Here is an 18,026-nt window from a genome sequence, read left to right as displayed (position 1 = left end):
CAATATATGAAGGGAATATGGGAATTTGGTGTCCAATACTTTCTTTCCATTTTACACATGCACTATAGCCCAAAATCATATGTTATTCCTATCATGGAATAGTTTCTATTATGATGGAGTTAGTTTGTATGTGTAGTTATTGTTATTTTTACTATCCCATGCATATTGTTAGTACTCTCTTATATCATTATTATCATTATCCTTTTTCTTTGTATTTTTATTTTCACTCTTTTCTAATTTTTTGTTCTATTTATATAAACTTAGATGTCTCACTACAAAATTCTACACGTACAACTACAACAAAGAATAAATATGGATAGCAACCTTCTTTCTTTTAAAAAACGAAAAAATGAGCGAAAGAAAGAGAGAGTGCACGTGAGGGGCTGAGGAAAAACACGAGGAGAAGAGTTTGAGTGGGTGTGCTTCAAAATGACAATGAGGTTCTTTTTTGAGATGATTTTCAAAAGGTTCCTAAGGTCTTTTTCAAGATAACGTTATTGGTACAATAAGGTTGAAGTACTTTGCACTTGTCGGATCATTACCAGAAGATGATATTGCGACGATAATAGGCAAGCAAGGTGATTCTCAGGCATAAGCTTTAGCATAGAGGTGAAGACCTATTTGGCCGAACCTTATAGAAAAGCCCTGGACAGAAAGTATAGCTACACAGCTCTTTCTCATAAGCTGAAGGTAGTATGGCACATCAAAGGAGGTTTCACTTTGCTAGATGTGGGATTTAGGTACTGTTTCGAGGGTTACCTGAAACTGTAGGTCGATCTCGGACGAGATCTTCTGTGTGGGTCGGAGCTGTTGCTGTCCGACTTGTGGGACTTGATGGTAGTGCTGATCCTTCGTCCCCGGAGGGTGGGGGTACCTGCAAGGGACTCCGATGCTTAAGTTAGCAAGGGTATTAAGCAGGTATTTAGTAGAATCAGAGTATGAGTTATACCTGGGTGCTCCAGTGTATTTATAGTGATGGGGCGTGACCTTTTTAGATAAGATAAGTTAGTTATCTTATCTTATCTTTATCTTATCTTCGAGTGAGGTCATCTTATCTTCAAGGGAACCGCCCTTCTCTCTGTAGGCTTGGGCTGCCCTTGGGTTCGGATCGTGTTCCTCCGTTTGGGCCCTTTATTGGGTTTTCCTGGTAGTTCGGCCGAGCTCTTTAGGAAGAGGTCGGATTGTCTGACCTGAAGAGGCCGGTCGCTTTGTCGGTAGAACATCCCGGGTCGGCCAGCTCGACCCATGGTATGAACAGGTACATTCTGGTGAAATTAGATGTCGCTGAGGATCGTGAGAAGGCCATGCTTGATGGGCCTTAGCTGATCGAGGGTCACTATGTCGCGATAAAACCATGGGATGTTGATTTTCGATCCGAACAATCTTTCGGTTCTATGTTAGTTTGGATTCGAGTCTCTAATCTCCCAATCTAGTGTTATCAAGAGCAGGCAATGCTACGTATTTCAACTACAATAGGAGTCCTGGTAAAATTCGATTTGGCCACCAAACTGGCAAAGAGGGGGAGATATGCATGTACTTGTGTTCAAATAAATTTAGGATTGCTGGTGATCAAGAATATCATAGTTGAGGGTGTCTTTTACGATGTGGAGTATGAAAGTCTAACTTTACTTTGTGAATTTTGTGCAAGATATGGCCATAATAAATCTCAATGCTTAGGTAGGATTCTCAAGAAAGAGAAGATGGTTGAATCTATTCAAGGGGAGGCGCAAGGCGGCGACAAGTTAGATCCAGAAATTCAAAATTCAGGTGAAATAGAAACTGTTGATCCGACCGATAATTTAGGCAATGATAACGACACTAATTTGCGTACAAAATCTGGAGATGATTCCGTGTAGAACGAGGCCAATGGCAAGGAGTCATGTGAAGAGGGGGAAGCGGACTGACATAAGGTACTGAAGAAAGGAAAAGTTAAATTGGGCCACAATTTAATAATGAAGGCCCAAGGTTTCAATCAAACCCATTTTGGGTCGGGTGACCACCAGAGGTCCAAACCTCAGCTTTCACGAGGATTCAGAAAGCAAAGAGTCCGGATTGGGCATGAGGCAACCCAGTAGCATGCGCTATCATCTACCCATACGCCAGCAACGAGAAGGCCCTCCATCAAGAAATGTCCGCATTCGGCATCCTTGCAAAACTTGCCGGTTGGAGGCGCGGCAGGGGATGCTCTAGTCCTTGAGAGTCCAACCATGATTTAGCCTGAGAAGGGAGTAATGGTACCGTTAGTTCCTGTGAGTGGGGTCCAAGATTTTGGCATTCCATCAATGTCTAAAAAGGTGGGTATAAGGAGGTACGGAGAGCGCTGCACTGCCACTAATTTCGTCGATTGTAGCTCGGGATAAATGTGCATCATAATAAAGTAGAAGGCAGTAGTTCATGGAGGCCTGAGTTGTTCTGTTTCGGGGAACAAGTCTTCTACTGAGGTTGGTAGTGCAAGTTAATTTCACCTTTTTTTTTATATTCTCTTATTAATTATATTTAACGGATAGTTTAAATATCTTAATTTGGAATATTAAGGGTGCTTCTAATAAGTTAGCCTAGGTGAATTGTAAGGAGCTTGTTAGAAAATTTAGACTTATTTTTTTAATTGTGATTGAGACTTATTCTCCCTTTCAACATTTAAAACTGTTCTAAAAAAGACTTGGTTACTATTCTATGGGTATAGAAAAGGCAGTTGGGCATAAGGGTGGTATCTAGTTCCTTTTTGCAATGCAAGGTACTTGTTGCAAATTGGTTGTGCTTGCAATCAGTGTGTCACAATCGAAGTTCATCTTAAAAATGTGATTTAGAGGTGTAGTGGTATCTATGGTAGTCCTCAGCATAATACTATAGGTCTTTTTTGGGATTACCTGGTAGCTCAATCTTTGTCTTTTCAAGGTCCTTGGATTGTCCTCGGTGATTTTAATGAGGTTCTTTTCTCTCATGAAACTAAGGGTTATCATTTTTGAGTAGACATGCTTATCAATTTGCCAATTCTTTAGGGAATAGTGCTCTATTTGACTTGAAGACTATCAGGAGATGTTTTTCTTGGTACAAGAGGGTAAAAAACAATACTGGGGTGGCAAAAAAGCTTGACCGAGTTTGTATTAATAATGGATGGTTATCTCTTTTTCCCGAGGCCTATGTAGAAATACTAAATAGACTACAATCTGATCATTGTCCTATCTTAGTGCACTATAAAGGGTGCCTGCAACCGAAAAGGAACAGACCCTTCCATCTTATGGCGGCTTGGGCTACTCACCCTGGTTACAGAGATATTGTGAAACAATATTGGTGGTCTAGCTTTAGAGGGGTGCAAAACCAGCTTTTAGAGGTGCAGAAGAATTCTCTTGAGTTTAATTCTACAGTGTTTGGTAACATCTTTGTTAGGAAATATGAATTAGATCGTCAAATTAATTATCTTTAGAAGTGTTTAGAAGAAAGGGAAGATTCTTTCATGCGTCAAAAGGAACAACAATTGATTAAGGATTATAATAACACTCTTGTACAAGAGGAACTTCTTTGATTTCAAAAATCCAGAGAACAGTGGGTGAAGTTCGGGGACAGAAATACCAACTTCTTCCATGTTCAGACACTTGTGCGGTGGAAGATAAATAAGATTCATGGTCTCTTCTCAAGGATGGTGTGTGAGAAAAGGATCCAGAGGCTCTTAGCCGGAAAGCTGAATCTTTCTTCAAGAGCTTATTCTATCAGCTAGAAGATGTTGACTTGGGGTGTTGATGGGGGAAAAATGTCGGTAAAGATTTTTCACAAAAATAAGTGCGTTGTAAGTATGGTTCTAAACCGATAATTAAACCTCAATCAAATTTAAATTATTTGTCACCTAAGCAAACCTAATAAAATTAACCGAAATATTAAACCTCGGGTCGCTCTCAAGGAATTGCAGGAAAGTGCACTTATAATTGGTTATGGGAAAGTATATTTTTGGGTTTTGGAATAAGGAACAAGTATTGTAAATAACAAGGAAATAAAATAACAACTAAGAAAAGTCCTAACAAGGATTGAGAATTAGAATTCCTATCCTCATTATCACATCAATTGTGATGGTAATTGCCTTTTGGTCTCACTTAGTTAACCGTCAAGTGAGCAAAATCAACTTAAGTTCACAAGTCCTAATCAAAGACTAGATTTAGTGAAGCCTAAGCCAACTAGCAAGTCTCAATCACCAATCAACAAAAGAATTTTGATAACTCAAGAGTCTCTAATTGATCAATCCAAGTTAAGAACATAAAAAGCTAAATTAAAATCCACCCAAATATTTTATCAAACACTTGGGAGGCACGAAATAAAAGCATAGAAAAGTAATGAGAGAATGTAAAATTTAAGACTAACAATTGCAAAGGAATAACAATAGCAAAGCAATTAAACAATAAGAAACATGAAACATAAATTGCATTAATATGGATTAAAGGAAACAAGAGGAATTCATAAACAAAATTGGTAACATAAAGGAATCAACAAGAGAAGTAGATAACTGAAGTAATAGAACACATAAAAGTAGAAGAAACATAAATTAAAGCAAGGTAGAAATCTGAATTTGAGAAGAAATAAAGCTAAAAAACCCAAAAGCCTCTCTCTCTATAGAAAACTACATTTAAAACCTAAAATTATGTGAATGAAGTGTCTAATGATTGATTTCCCCACTTTGCAACCTCTAATATGTATTTTCGAGCTTGGAACTGGGCCAAAACCAGCCCAAAAATCGCCCCCAGCATTTTCTGATATCTGCAGCACGTGACAACTTGTCACGCATACGTGTCGCCCACGCGTACGCGTTGCTAAAAAAATCCTGGTCATGCGTACGCGTCGCTTATGCGTATGCGTTGCTGACAAAATCCTGGTCACGCATACGCGTCGCTTGTCTACCGCACTAGTCATGCGTACGTATCATACCACGCGTGCGCATCACCTAACTGCGAAGAAACTATAGAAAATTACATATTATTTTGAAGCCCCGGATGTTATCTTTCCAACGCAACTGGAACCGCCTCATTCGGACCTCTGTTGCTCAAGTTATGATCGATTTAGTACAAAGAGGTCAGGATTGTCAGCTTAGCAATTCATTCAATTTCTGGTATTCTTTCCACTTTTGCATGCTTTATTTCCATCCTCTAAGCCATTCCTACCCTATAAACCCTGAAAACACTTAACAAACATATCACGGCATCGAATGGTAATAAGAGAGGATTAAAATTAGCAAATTTAAGGCCAAAGAAGCATGTTTTCAATCATAGCACAAAATTAGAAAGGAAAATGTAAAACATGCAAATTCTATGAATAAGTGTGAGAATAAGGGATAAAATCCACTCAATTCAGTACAAGATAAACTGTAAAATAGCGGTTTATCAATCTCCCCACACTTAAACATTAGCATGTCCTCATGCTAAGCTCAAGAGAACCATAAAAGTGAAGAGGAATGGTAAGACTTATTAAATACAACCTATCTATATGAATGCAACTACATGCAAAAATGATTCTAACTACTTGGTTAAAAGTAAATCAAATTCTCCAAGAACAAATATGAAATGGGTTCTACTAATTCAGATCATAAAATGAAGTACAAATAGACTTGCAAGGAGAAAGCTCGTGAAAGCCGGGAACAAAGAATCGAGCATCGAACCCTCACTGGAAGTGTATACACTTTAATCACTCAAGTGTTTAAGGTTTGATTCTCTCAATTCTCTACTAATCTTGCTTTCTAAGACTTGCTCTTCTTCTACCAATCAACAAAATTTTAATGCACAAATACACATATCAAGAGGTCTTTTAAGGGTTATAATAGGGTTAGGGTCAAGGTAGAATTGTATTTGGTTAAGTGGACTAAAATCTGAATCCTTGATTAACCCAAACTTCCCACCTAACTTAAGACAATCCATGTAATCAGAATATAAAATTTAACTACCCATTAACTATGTTTTTCACATATTCATGCATCCCAATTTTGAGTACCACTCATATGCATTGCTAGCACCATTTATTTTAGGGCATTTTGTCCCCTTTTATTATGTGCTCTTTTTCTTCTTTTTTTTTTCTCTTTTTTTGTTATATTTTTTTTTCTTTTGTTTTTTTCAATGCATATGATTAAGGTATTGAATGCAAGAATATATGCTCAACTATTTTTTTCTCACATTTTTACTAGAATATACAATACCCAATTCACAAACCAAACATTTCCAACCCCAATTTCTCCACACTTAATTCATGAGTACTCTCACTCGTCTAAGCTAACCAAGGATTCAAATTAAAGATATTATTATTTTTTTACTTAGAGTTAATGATGTGCTAAAGTAAAGAACAAAAGGGGTGAAATAGGCTCAACATTGGTTTGCAAAGGATAATGAAAAAGGTAAGGCCATATGAGTATGTAACCTCAGTGAAACAAAGGCCTCAATCATATAAATGCATGCATACATCAAACAATGAAAATGTAGAATCAAGCAAAACAAAGATCACAATTTTGGAGAGAACAATACACACTAAAACAGAATATTGGTTGATAAAATGCAACCAATCAAGTAGACTCAAAATCTCACTGATTTTGTGTGTTCGAGCTCTAAAACTATGTTCTAAATTAAATGTTCTCAAACAAGTTTAACAATAAATTTTAATTTAAATTAGTGAAATGTTATAAAATAGTTTCTTGGAAAAGAATTCATCACTTCAACCAAGTAGTACATACGTGCAAGCAATTAACTATACATGCAATCTACTATACAATGCAACAACTAACTAACAAAGAAAATTAAACATTGGTGTTGAAACAGGAAGTAGTTACCCATGGAAGTCAGTATCGACCTCCCCACTCTTAAAGTTTGCACCGTCCTCGGTGCATGCAGAGATATGCAAGTGGACGGGGGTTGTGAGCTACAACTGTTGCGCTTTCTCCAAAGAATTAATGTGCGGAGGGACTTGTTTGTCGCCCTATTCGAAAGCCTTTCCGTTTCCCTCCTCGATGGCCATCCTGAAAGAAGAGAACAAGGAAGAAGAATAACCCACAAACAAAAATTTGCAAACAAAAAAAAATCTAGGTGGGAAAATGCCAAAGAATAATGAGTTTCTCAACGACATGGTAGATACAACATGCAAGTGAGAAAACAATATAGGTGAATGGCATATCAATTAGTACTTGATGCAAGAGGAAAGTCGAAGCATAAGTAAATGAAAAGAATACTCGGAAGCATCAGGTTTAAATAAGAAAGAGTGGGTCATGAAAGACAATATGAGTTCATATCAATGCACAAAGAATGCAAGAGTCATCTAAGATTAAGCATTCACATAAAAATTTCATTACCCAACAATACCAAACAATTCAAGAAGCACTAAAATAATCCAAAAAATTCTCAACAATTGAGTAGGAGAATTCCACACCGATGTTAAAATAAGAAACTTAGAAAAGAACATAAGAACAAGCTATAAAAACAAAATTGAAGTGCAATGAATAAAAATATGCAAATACAATAAACAAAAGAAAATAAAAGATGAGAAAAAAATGAAATTATTTATTTATTTTTATATTTTATTTTATTTTATTTTATTTTATATTTTTTTTTGTTGAAGAGAGGGAAAAGAAGAAAGTAAGAAAGGAAGAAGAGAGAAGAAGAAAGGTAGAAAGAAAGAAGAGGGAGAGGAGAAAGAAGAAGAAATGGAAAATAGGAAGCGATGCGTGGGTTGCATAATAAGGAAGCGACGCGTAAGCGTCGCCCACGTGTACGCGTGGAAAGATGAAAAGGCTAAGTGATGCGTACGCGTGGGTCACGCGTACACGTGGGGTGGGTTGTGCGCCAGGCTCACCACCCGCACAGTTCCAGCACAACTATCGAAAAAAATGCACCAGAGAGCGAAATCCAATATGACGCGTGCGCGTCGGCTACGCGCACGCGTGGGAATTTTTTATTTATAAATCAACAAGCTATCAAATTAATGTCAAACATTATTAACCAGTAAAACCAAAACTTAAACCAAATAATCCTAACTAAAAAAAAAAATTTAATTTATTACCAACATAAATAAAAGAGAAAATAGGAAGAGTTTACCATGGTGGGGTGTCTCCCATCTAACACTTTTAGTTAAAGTCCTTAAATTGAACATATGGTGAGCTCCTTGTCATGATGGCTTGTACTTAAACTCATCTTCAAACATCCACCAACGCTTGCACTTCCAATAAGCTCCAACATTTCCAAGTGAATTCACTAAGCCTTGATGGAGTTCTTCACAAGCTTTGAACTCCCAAAGTTGATCCTCTTATATGCCGGGATCCCAAATCTTGTTTTTACACCCGTCTCTAAGTGGATCATCATTGTTCCAACCGGGTGGCAAGTAATCCGAATTCTCAATGAAGTTCCAAACTCCTCCCTTAGATCCAACCAAGTGATCACCGGTCCAACCTTTGCATCTAGATCTTGAAATTTCAACCTTGATGAGCCTTGATTTGCAACTCCAACCACTAAATATCTTCTCTTACGCTTAATGCCACAAAGCCTCCTAAGTTGGCCATCTGTTTCAAGAATACCATACTCAAGTGGGACAGTAAAGTTAATAGAGATAAGTTTTACCCACTCAAATAAAAGAGTAGATGGCAACCTAGGTAGAGAACTCTCCAACGATCTTGACAAAGAATATTCAACTCCCGTCCAACCATGCCAAAGGACTTCCACCTTTTTAAGAAATTCTTCACCTTCAAGCTCTTCCTCACTGGATTCATCCAGCTCTTCTCCGTCACTCAAATAATAAATATAAGGTTTAGAGAGATCTACCTCAATGTTGCAATCAATTGCATTGGGAGAAGGCTCTTCTAACTCAAGAATTTCACTTGTGGATGCCAATTCATCACTAGGAGGACTTGATTCATGATCATCATCACCAAAGGAACTTGTTTCTTGATCTATCCCGTCCAATTCTTCATAGGAAATATGCCTTCGAGGTTGTGCACTAACCTCCTTAACATCAATTTCAAGCGTCTTGGAGGAATACTCTACAACTTTGGATTCCCATGGAGGTTCAACATCTCCTAAGTCTTCAACCACTTCTTCCTCTTCAACAATTACAGCTTCTTCCAATTGTTCCAATACAAAGTCACATTCCTCACGTTCCACCGGAGTTTCTAACTTCTCCTTCATGCTACGTTCTTCATTAGATGCTCCACATGTCCATGGGAGTTCCTTGAGTGTCCAAGCGTAGGGAGACTAAATTGTTTACTACCTCGGTCAAGGTAGCCGTGAATTCTATTACCTCACTTTGCATCTCTCTTTGCCCTTGAAGAAGAACACCAAGAGTGTCATCCATTGGAGATTGGAGTGGATATGAGGGTTCATTTTTTAGGAGGGAAGGTTCATAATAGGAGGGTGGTTCATCATGATAAGGATGTGGTGGTTCAACACTCTCTATCTTTTCCACTTGTTGCACAACACACTTCAATCCCTTGTTCTCAAGTTGAGATTCGTTAGCCATGAGAGCATCGCGTGCTTTCCGGCTTTCCTCTCGCTCCATTTGATGAATGATTGCTTGAAGTCAATCCATTGCTTTCTTAAAACGATCCTATGGCTCTTTGGTGCGAGATTTATAACCCACAAACTAACCGGCAAGTGCACCGGGTCGTACCAAGTAATACCTCAGGTGAGTGAGGGTCGATCCCACGAGGATTGATGGATCAAGCAACAATGGTTGGTTAAACCACTTAGTTAGGCAAACAGAAAGAGTGTTGGATGTTCAAAGAGCATTTAACAGTAAATTAAAAGTTTGAAGACAGCAGGTGAATAAGTTGGGAATAAAATATTGGAGAAAATAGTTAACGCTTCAGAGTTGTCTATTTTCCGGATTGACTTTTCTTATTAACTATATTTTAATCATGCAAGATTTAATTCATGGCAAACTATATGTGACTAGACCCTAATTCCTTAGACCTTCCTAGTCTCCTCTAAAATTCATTAACTGCCAATTTCTTGGTCAATTAATTCCAATTAGAGGGTGATGATCAAATTCCAGTTTGTATGCCACAAAAATTCTAATTATCCAAAAATAAGAGGATTATATGTCACGTATCCCGTTAAATCCAAATAATTAAAATTTAGGAGAAATTGTTTTCAAGCTGTTGTTCAAGTAAAGAGCTTTTCCAAGTTATACAAGAACTCAATTAGAACATGGGTCATACTTCCGTTCCACCTAAATTCATAAAATAAAGAACGAAAATAATTCTTGAAATATAAATCAAAACATGAATTAAAATAGAAAATAATAGTATCAATCCATACAATAGACAGAGTTCCTAACCTTAACAATGGAGGTTTAGTTGCTCATGACTCAGAGAAGAAAACTAGGATTCAGGAAAACTCTGAAGTACGGAATGTTAATTGGAATAGAATTCCCTCATGGAATCCCATTATCTTTTATATCTAATCCTAATCAATTTAAAATCTAATTTCTAAAATTAAGATAATATCTTTTTCTCTTTTTAAAATTTAAATTTGAATCAGAATAAATTAAATAATCCGCGCCTTGTAACGCGGGGACCACTTGGCTTCACTGGATTTGTGCCTAATGTGGCAGAGAGCTGCGCCTTACTTGAGTGCCAAAATAGGACCCAAAAATCGCCCCTAGCATTTTCTGCGTTTCCTGCACGTGGCGCATGTCACGCATACGCATCAGTCACGCGTACGCGTCGCTGGTCTTCTTCGCGTGTCACGCATACGTGTCAGGTACGCGCACGCGTCAGGTACGTGCACGCCTCACCATGGAAAGCTCCAAATCACGCGCACACGTCAGGTACGCGCGCGCGTCGCTCATCGCTGTCCTCTCTTTTAATTCTTGTGCTGCAGAAACTCCATCAAATGCAGCCGAATGCTACCTAAAATAAACAGAATTGTACAAGACTCAAAGTAGCATCCATAGTGGCTAAAAAGCAATTAATTCTTGATTAAACTTAACAAATTAAATACAAATTCACTAGAAAAAGACAAGAAAGATGCTCACGCATCACTCTTGTTCCGCTTGGCTAACATAATTGGGATCATATTGTGGTTAAGAGTTCGCATACATTGGAGGTGGTGAATATTGAGGTGGTGGTTCCAAGTATGGTTCATATGGCTCATAAGATGGTTAGTATGGTGGGTATGGTTTAGAGTCATATGGAAGTGTTTGGTAGGATGAGGCTTGTGAGTACGGTGGTTCAAAATTATGTTAAGGAGGGAGTTCATAGGTGTATGGTGGGTCTTGTTGGTAACTACAAGGAGGTCCACCATATCCATTGTCTTTGTATGCATCATGGAATGGTTGTTGCTCATAGCACATTGGAGGATGTTGTTGCCAAAATGTTTGATCATAAGCTTGAGGTTCCTCCCACCTTTGATTGTCCCATCATTGATGCATGTTCTCATTGTAGCTTTCACTTCCTACAACATAATTTGAACCAAACTCATAGCCAAAGGGGGTGAAAATTCATGGTAACAAAAGAAAATAAAAACAAAAACTAATAAAAAATAATGAAAATAAACTCCTAAAACTAGAAACAACTAACAAAGAAACAAAAAGGCAAAAATATTCACAATATTCACAATAAACAATAATAAGGCACACATTTGCAACTCCCCGGCAACAGCGCCAAAAATTGATGGGAAAAAAATATCGGTAAAGATTCTTTACAAAAATAAGCGCGTTGTAAGTATGTTTCTAAACTGACAATTAAACCTCAATCAAATTTAAATTGTTTGCCACTTAAGCAAACCCAATAAAATTAACCGAAGTATTAAACCTCGGGTAGTCTCTCAAGGAATTGCAAGAAAGTGCACTTATAATTGGTTATGGGAAAATATATTTTTAGGTTTTGGAATAAGGAACAAGTAATGTAAATAACAAGGAAATAAAATAACAACTAAGAAAAGTCCTAACAAGGATTGAGAATTAGAATTCCTATCCTCATTATCATCATCAATTGTGATGGTAGTTACCTTTTGCTCTCACTTAATTAACCTCTAACAATGAAGGAAAGTCAAGTGAGCAAAATTAACTTAAGTACACAAGTCCTAATCAAAGACTATATTTAGTGAAGTCTAAGCCAACTAGCAAGTCTCAATCACTAATCAACAAAAGAATTTTGATAACTCAAGAGTCTCTAATTGATCAATCCAAGTTAAGAACATAAAAAGCTAAATTAAAATCCACCCAAGCATTTTATCAAACACTTGGGAGGCATAAAAGCATAGGAAAGTAATGAGAGAATGTAAAATCTAAGACTAACAATTGCAAAGGAATAACAATAGTGAAGCAACTGAACAATAAAAAACATGAAACATAAATTGCATTAATATGGATTAAAGGAAACAAGAGGAATTCATAAAATAAATTGGCAACATAAAGAAATCAACAAGAGAAGTAGATAACTAAAGTAATAGAACACATAAAAGTAGAAGAAACCTAAATTAAAGTAAGGTAGAAATATGAATTTGAGAAGAAATAAAGCTAAAAAATCCAAAAAACCTAAAGAGAGGACAGAGCCTCTCTCTCTCTCTCTTTCTCTCTCTCTCTCTCTCTCTCTCTCTCTCTCTCTCTCTCTCTCTATAAAAAACTACATCTGATGAGCGGATAATTTATACGCTTTTTGGCATTGTTTTTACTATGTTTTTAGTATGTTTTAGTTAGTTTTTATTATATTTTTATTAGTTTTTATTTAAAATTCACTTTTCTGGACTTTACTATGAGTTTGTGTGTTTTTCTGTGATTTCAGGTATTTTCTGGCTGAAATTGAGGGACTTGAGCAAAAATCTTATTCAGAGGCTGAAAAGGACTGCAGATGCTGTTGGATTCTGACCTCCCTGCACTCGAAGTAGATTTTCTGAAGCTAAAAAAGCCCAATTGGCGCGTTCTCAATTGCGTTGGAAAGTAGACATCCTGGACTTTCCAGCAATATATAATAGTCCATACTTTGCCCGAGATTTGATGGCCCAAACCGGCGTTCCAAATCAGCTCAAGACTGCCCAACATTAAACGTCGGAACTGGCACAGAAGTGGGAGTTAAACGCCCAAACTGGCACAAAAGCTGGCGTTTAACTCCAAGAAAAGTCTCTACACATGAAAGCTTCAATGCTCAGCCCGAGCACACACCAAGTGGGCCCGGAAGTAGATTTTTATGTCATTTACTCATTTTTGTAAACCTTAAGCTACTAGTTCTCTATAAATAGGACCTTTTGCTATTGTATTTTCATCGGGGTAGCTATCTTTGAGTAGTCTTATGCTATCTTAGATCATGGGGCTGGCCTCACGGCCATGCCTAGACCTTGTTCTTATGTATTTTCAACGGTGGAGTTTCTACACACCATAGATTAAGGTGTGGAGCTCTGCTGTACCTCGAGTATTAATGTAATTACTATTGTTCTTCTATTCAATTCATCTTATTCTTGTTCTAAGATATTCATTCGCACCCAAGAACTTGATGAATGTGATGATTATGTGACGCTCATCATCATTCTCACTTATGAACGCGTGCCTGACAACCACTCCCGTTCTACATGCAAACAAGGCTTGAGTGGATATCTCTTGGATTCCTTAATCAGAATCTTCGTGGTATAAGCTAGAATTGATGGCGGCATTCTTGAGAATCCGGAAGGTCTAAACCTTGTCTGTGGTATTCTGAGTAGGATTCAGGGATCGAATGACTGTGACGAGCGTCAAACTCGCGATTGTGGGGCGTTAGTGACAGACGCAAAAGAATCACTGGATTCTATTCCGACATGATCGAGAACTGACAGATGAATAGCCGTGCTGTGTGATGAGCGGATAATTTGTATACTTTTTGGCATTGTTTTTAGTATGTTTTTGATATGATATAGTTAGTTTTTAGTATATTTTTATTAGTTTTTAATTAAAATTCACTTTTCTGGACTTTACTATGAGTTTGTGTGTTTTTCTGTGATTTCAGGTATTTTCTGGCTGAAATTGAGGGACCTGAGCAAAAATCTGATTCTGAGACCAAAAAGGACTGCAGATGCTGTTGGATTCTGACCTCCCTGCATTCGAAGCGGATTTTCTGGAGCTACAGAAGCCCAATTGGCGCGCTCTCAACGGCGTTGGAAAGTAGACATCCTGGGCTTTCCAGCAATATATAATAGTCCATACTTTGCCCAAGATTTGATGGCCCAAATCGGCGTTCAAAGTCACCTCAAGAAATCCCAGCGTTAAACGCTGGAACTGGCACCCAAATGGGAGTTAAACGCCCAAACTGGCACCAAAGCTGGCGTTTAACTCCAAGAAGAGTCTCTACACGAAATTGCTTCATTGCTCAGCCCAAGCACACACCAAGTGGGCCCGGAAGAGGATTTTTATGTCATTTACTCATTTCTGTACACCCTAGGCTACTAGTTTCTTATAAGTAGGACCTTTTACTATTGTATAGAAATCTTTTGATCACTTTTAGATCTCTAGATCATCTTTGGACATTTTAGTTCTTAGATCATTGGGAGGCTGGCCATTCGGCCATGCCTAGACCTTATGCTTATGTATTTTCAACGGTGGAGTTTCTACACACCATAGATTAAGGTGTGGAGCTCTGCTGTACCTCGAGTATTAATGCAATTACTATTGTTATTTCATTCAAATTCCGCTTGTTCTTTATCCAAGATATCACTTGTTCTTCAACATGATGAAGGTGATGATTGACGCCCATCACCATTCTCACTCATGAACAGAGTGACTGACAACCACTCTTGTTCTACAAGCATTTGAGGCTTGGTGAATATCTCTTGGATTCCTGATTGCACGATGCATGGTTGATCGCCTGACAACCGAGTGCTCGCCTGACAAACGAGCCAACCATTCCGTGAGATCAGAGTCTTCGTGGTATAGGCAAGAACTGATGGCAGCATTCAAGAGAATCCGGAAGGTCTAACCTTGTCTGTGGTATTCTGAGTAGGATTCAATGATTGAATGACTGTGACGTGCTTCAAACCTGTAACCTACTGGGCGTTAGTGACAGACGCAAAAGAGTTATTCTATTCCGATAGGGGAGGGAACCACACCGGTGATTGGCAGCACTGTGACAGAGTGTGTGCATTAGCTTTCACTGCGAGGATGGGAGGTAGCTGCTGACAACAGTGAGACCCTATACGAGCTTGCCATGGAAAGGAGTAAGAAGGGTTGGATGAAGACAGTAGGAAAGCAGAGAGACGGAAGGGAAGGCATCTTCATGCGCTTATCTGAAGTTCCTACCAATGAATTACATAAGTATCACTATCTTTATCTTTTATGTTATTTTCGTTCATCACCATATATATCTGAGTTTGCCTGACTAAGATTTACAAGATGACCATAGCTTGCTTCAATACTAACAATCTCCGTGGGATCGACCCTTACTCACGTAAGGTTTATTACTTGGACGACCCAGTGCACTTGCTGGTTAGTTGTGCGAAGTTGTGTAATGCCATGGTATTGGGCTACCACGTTTTTTGAGCCATTACCAGGGATTATGAGAGTTGTGAAAAAGTATAGTTCACAATTTCGCGCACCAAGTTTTTGGCGCCGTTGCCGGGGATTGTTCTAGTTTTGAGCAAGCCTTTGGTAACATCAGTGCCAAGATCCGGCAACAACATCAAATTTTTGGTGTTATTGCCCGGGATTGTTCAGGCTGGACAACTGACGGTTCATCTTGTTGCTTAGATTAGGTATTTATTTTTTTCGAAATTCTTGAAGATGAATTCTAGAGTTTCATGATGATTTGTTGAAATCTGGCTGGCTGAGAAGCCATGTCTAATCTGATTGGACCGAGGTTTCAACTTATCACCACAAGAGCTTGTTGATTCTCATCAATTTTGCTCTTGGAGCAGTGATCTGCTAAGATTTGGCTGACCTTTGGTCATGTCTAGTATTTTGGACCGAAGCTTTCTTTGGAAGCTTGGCTGGCTGTGAAGCCATGTCTAATTCCTGGACCGGAGTCTTAGACTAGCATTGCACTGATTCCTGGAATTCTCATTAAGAATTTTGATACCTTCTTTTTCCACTTAATTTTCGAAAAACACAAAAAAATTAAAAAATTAAAAAAAAATCATAAAATTCAAAAATATTTCTTGTTTGAGTCTAGTGTCTCATCCTAAGTTTGGTGTCAATTGCATGCATTCATATGGCTTAGTGATCTTCAAGATGTTCTTGATAATTCACTTGCTCTGATCTTTGAATTCTATTGACTTGAGTATTTTGTGTGTCTCATATGCATTTTCAGTTCATTAGTGTCAGTAGTATACAAACTGCTAAGTTTGGTGTCTTGCATGCATTGTTATTTGATTCTTGTTGCATTTTAATTATTAAAAACCCAAAAATATTTTTAATTTGTGTCTTTTCAAGTCAATGATACAAGGGATTGAAGATTCAGAACACACTGCAGAGGAATTATACAGAAAAAGCTGAGCATTCAAAAATGCCCAGTGAAGAAGGCAGACTGGCGTTTAAACGCCAGCCAGGGCACCTGGTTGGGCGTTTAACGCCCAAGGAGGTAGCATTTTGGGCGTTAAACGCCAGAATGTATACCATTCTGGGCGTTTAACGCCAGGATGGTGCTAGGGGGAAGATTTTGTTTTCAAATCAATTTTTTTTCAAGTTTTCAAAGTTTTTCAAAACCAAATCTTTTTCAAATCAAATCTTTTCACTCAAATGTTTTCAAAATTAATTTCTTTCCTTTCAAAGATACTTACTAACAATTAATGATTTGATTGAACATTTTTTGCCTTTTCTGTTAAGGAAGGTTTTATGTTTGAATCATATCTTTTCTTGTTAGGCAAGTCACTAATTTTCCAAATCAAATCTTTTAAAATAATTTTCAAAACATATCTTTTAAAATGCTTTTCAAATCATATCTTCTCAATCACATCTTTTTAATCACATATTTTTCAAATTAAGTTTTCAATCAAATCTTTTTAATTTCTAATTTCAAAATCTTTTTCAAAAATCACTTGATTTCTTTTTCACTCTTAATTTTCGAAAATTATCAATCAAATTTTCAAAATGTTTTCAAAATCTTTTAATTGAATTTTCGAAAATCCTCTTCCCTCCTTCCCACATCCTTCTATTTATGGAGTACCACTCCTTCTTAATGCACAATTCGAACCTTATCTAATTAAAGTTCGAATTCTTCTTCTCCTTCTTCTTACTATTTCTCTTTTCCTCTGACACTTCAAGGAATCTCTATACTGTGACATAGAGGATTCCACATTTTCTTTTTCTCTTCTCCTTCATATGAGCAGGAGCAGAGACAAAGGCATTCTTGTTGAAGCTGATCCTGAACCCGAAAGGACCTTGAAGAGAAAGCTAAGAGAAGCCAAAGCACAACTCTCTTTAGAGGACCTGACCGAATTCTTCAAAGAAGAAGAACCCATGGCAGCCGAAAACAACAACAATGCCAACAATGCAAGGAAGGTGCTGGGTGACTTTACTGCACCTACTCCCGACTTCTATGGGAGAAGCATCTCTATCCTGCCATTGGAGCAAACACTTTGAGCTTAAGCCTCAATTAGTTTCTCTAATGCAACAGAATTGCAAGTTCCATGGACTTCCAATGGAGATCCTCATCAGTTCTTAGCTGAATTCTTGCAAATCTGTGACACAGTCAAGACTAATGGGGTTAACCCTGAGGTCTATAGACTGATGCTATTCCCTTTTGCTGTAAGAGACAGAGCTAGAATATGGTTGGATTCTCAACCTAAAGAAAGCCTGGACTCTTGGGAAAAGCTAGTCAATGCCTTCTTGGCAAAGTTCTTTCCACCACAAAGATGGAGTAAGCTTAGAGTGGAAGTCCAAACCTTCAGACAGAAGGATGGAGAATCCCTCTATGAAGCTTGGGAAAGATACAAACAATTAATCAGAAGATGTCCTTCAGACATGCTTTCTGAATGGAGCATCATAGGTATTTTCTATGATGGTCTCTCTGAACTATCTAAGATGTCCTTGGATAGCTCTGCTGGAGGATCTCTTCATCTGAAGAAGACGCCTGCAGAAGCTCAAGAATTGATTGAAATGGTTGCAAATAACCAATTCAT

General features: G+C 37.9%; 1 non-coding gene across 1 annotated transcript; it reads right to left on the bottom strand.

Annotated features, from left to right (window-relative positions):
* Positions 1 to 17,766: 17,766 nt before the first annotated feature.
* On the bottom strand, positions 17,767 to 17,874 carry LOC130947075 (small nucleolar RNA R71). Its single transcript, XR_009072487.1, has one exon. It is a non-coding gene; the product is annotated as a small nucleolar RNA R71 (small nucleolar RNA).
* Positions 17,875 to 18,026: the final 152 nt, after the last annotated feature.

This window comes from Arachis stenosperma, chromosome 8, assembly GCF_014773155.1.
Source record: "Arachis stenosperma cultivar V10309 chromosome 8, arast.V10309.gnm1.PFL2, whole genome shotgun sequence".
NCBI classification, from domain to species: Eukaryota; Viridiplantae; Streptophyta; class Magnoliopsida; order Fabales; family Fabaceae; genus Arachis; species Arachis stenosperma.
This window is presented reverse-complemented; position numbering and strand designations above follow the sequence as displayed.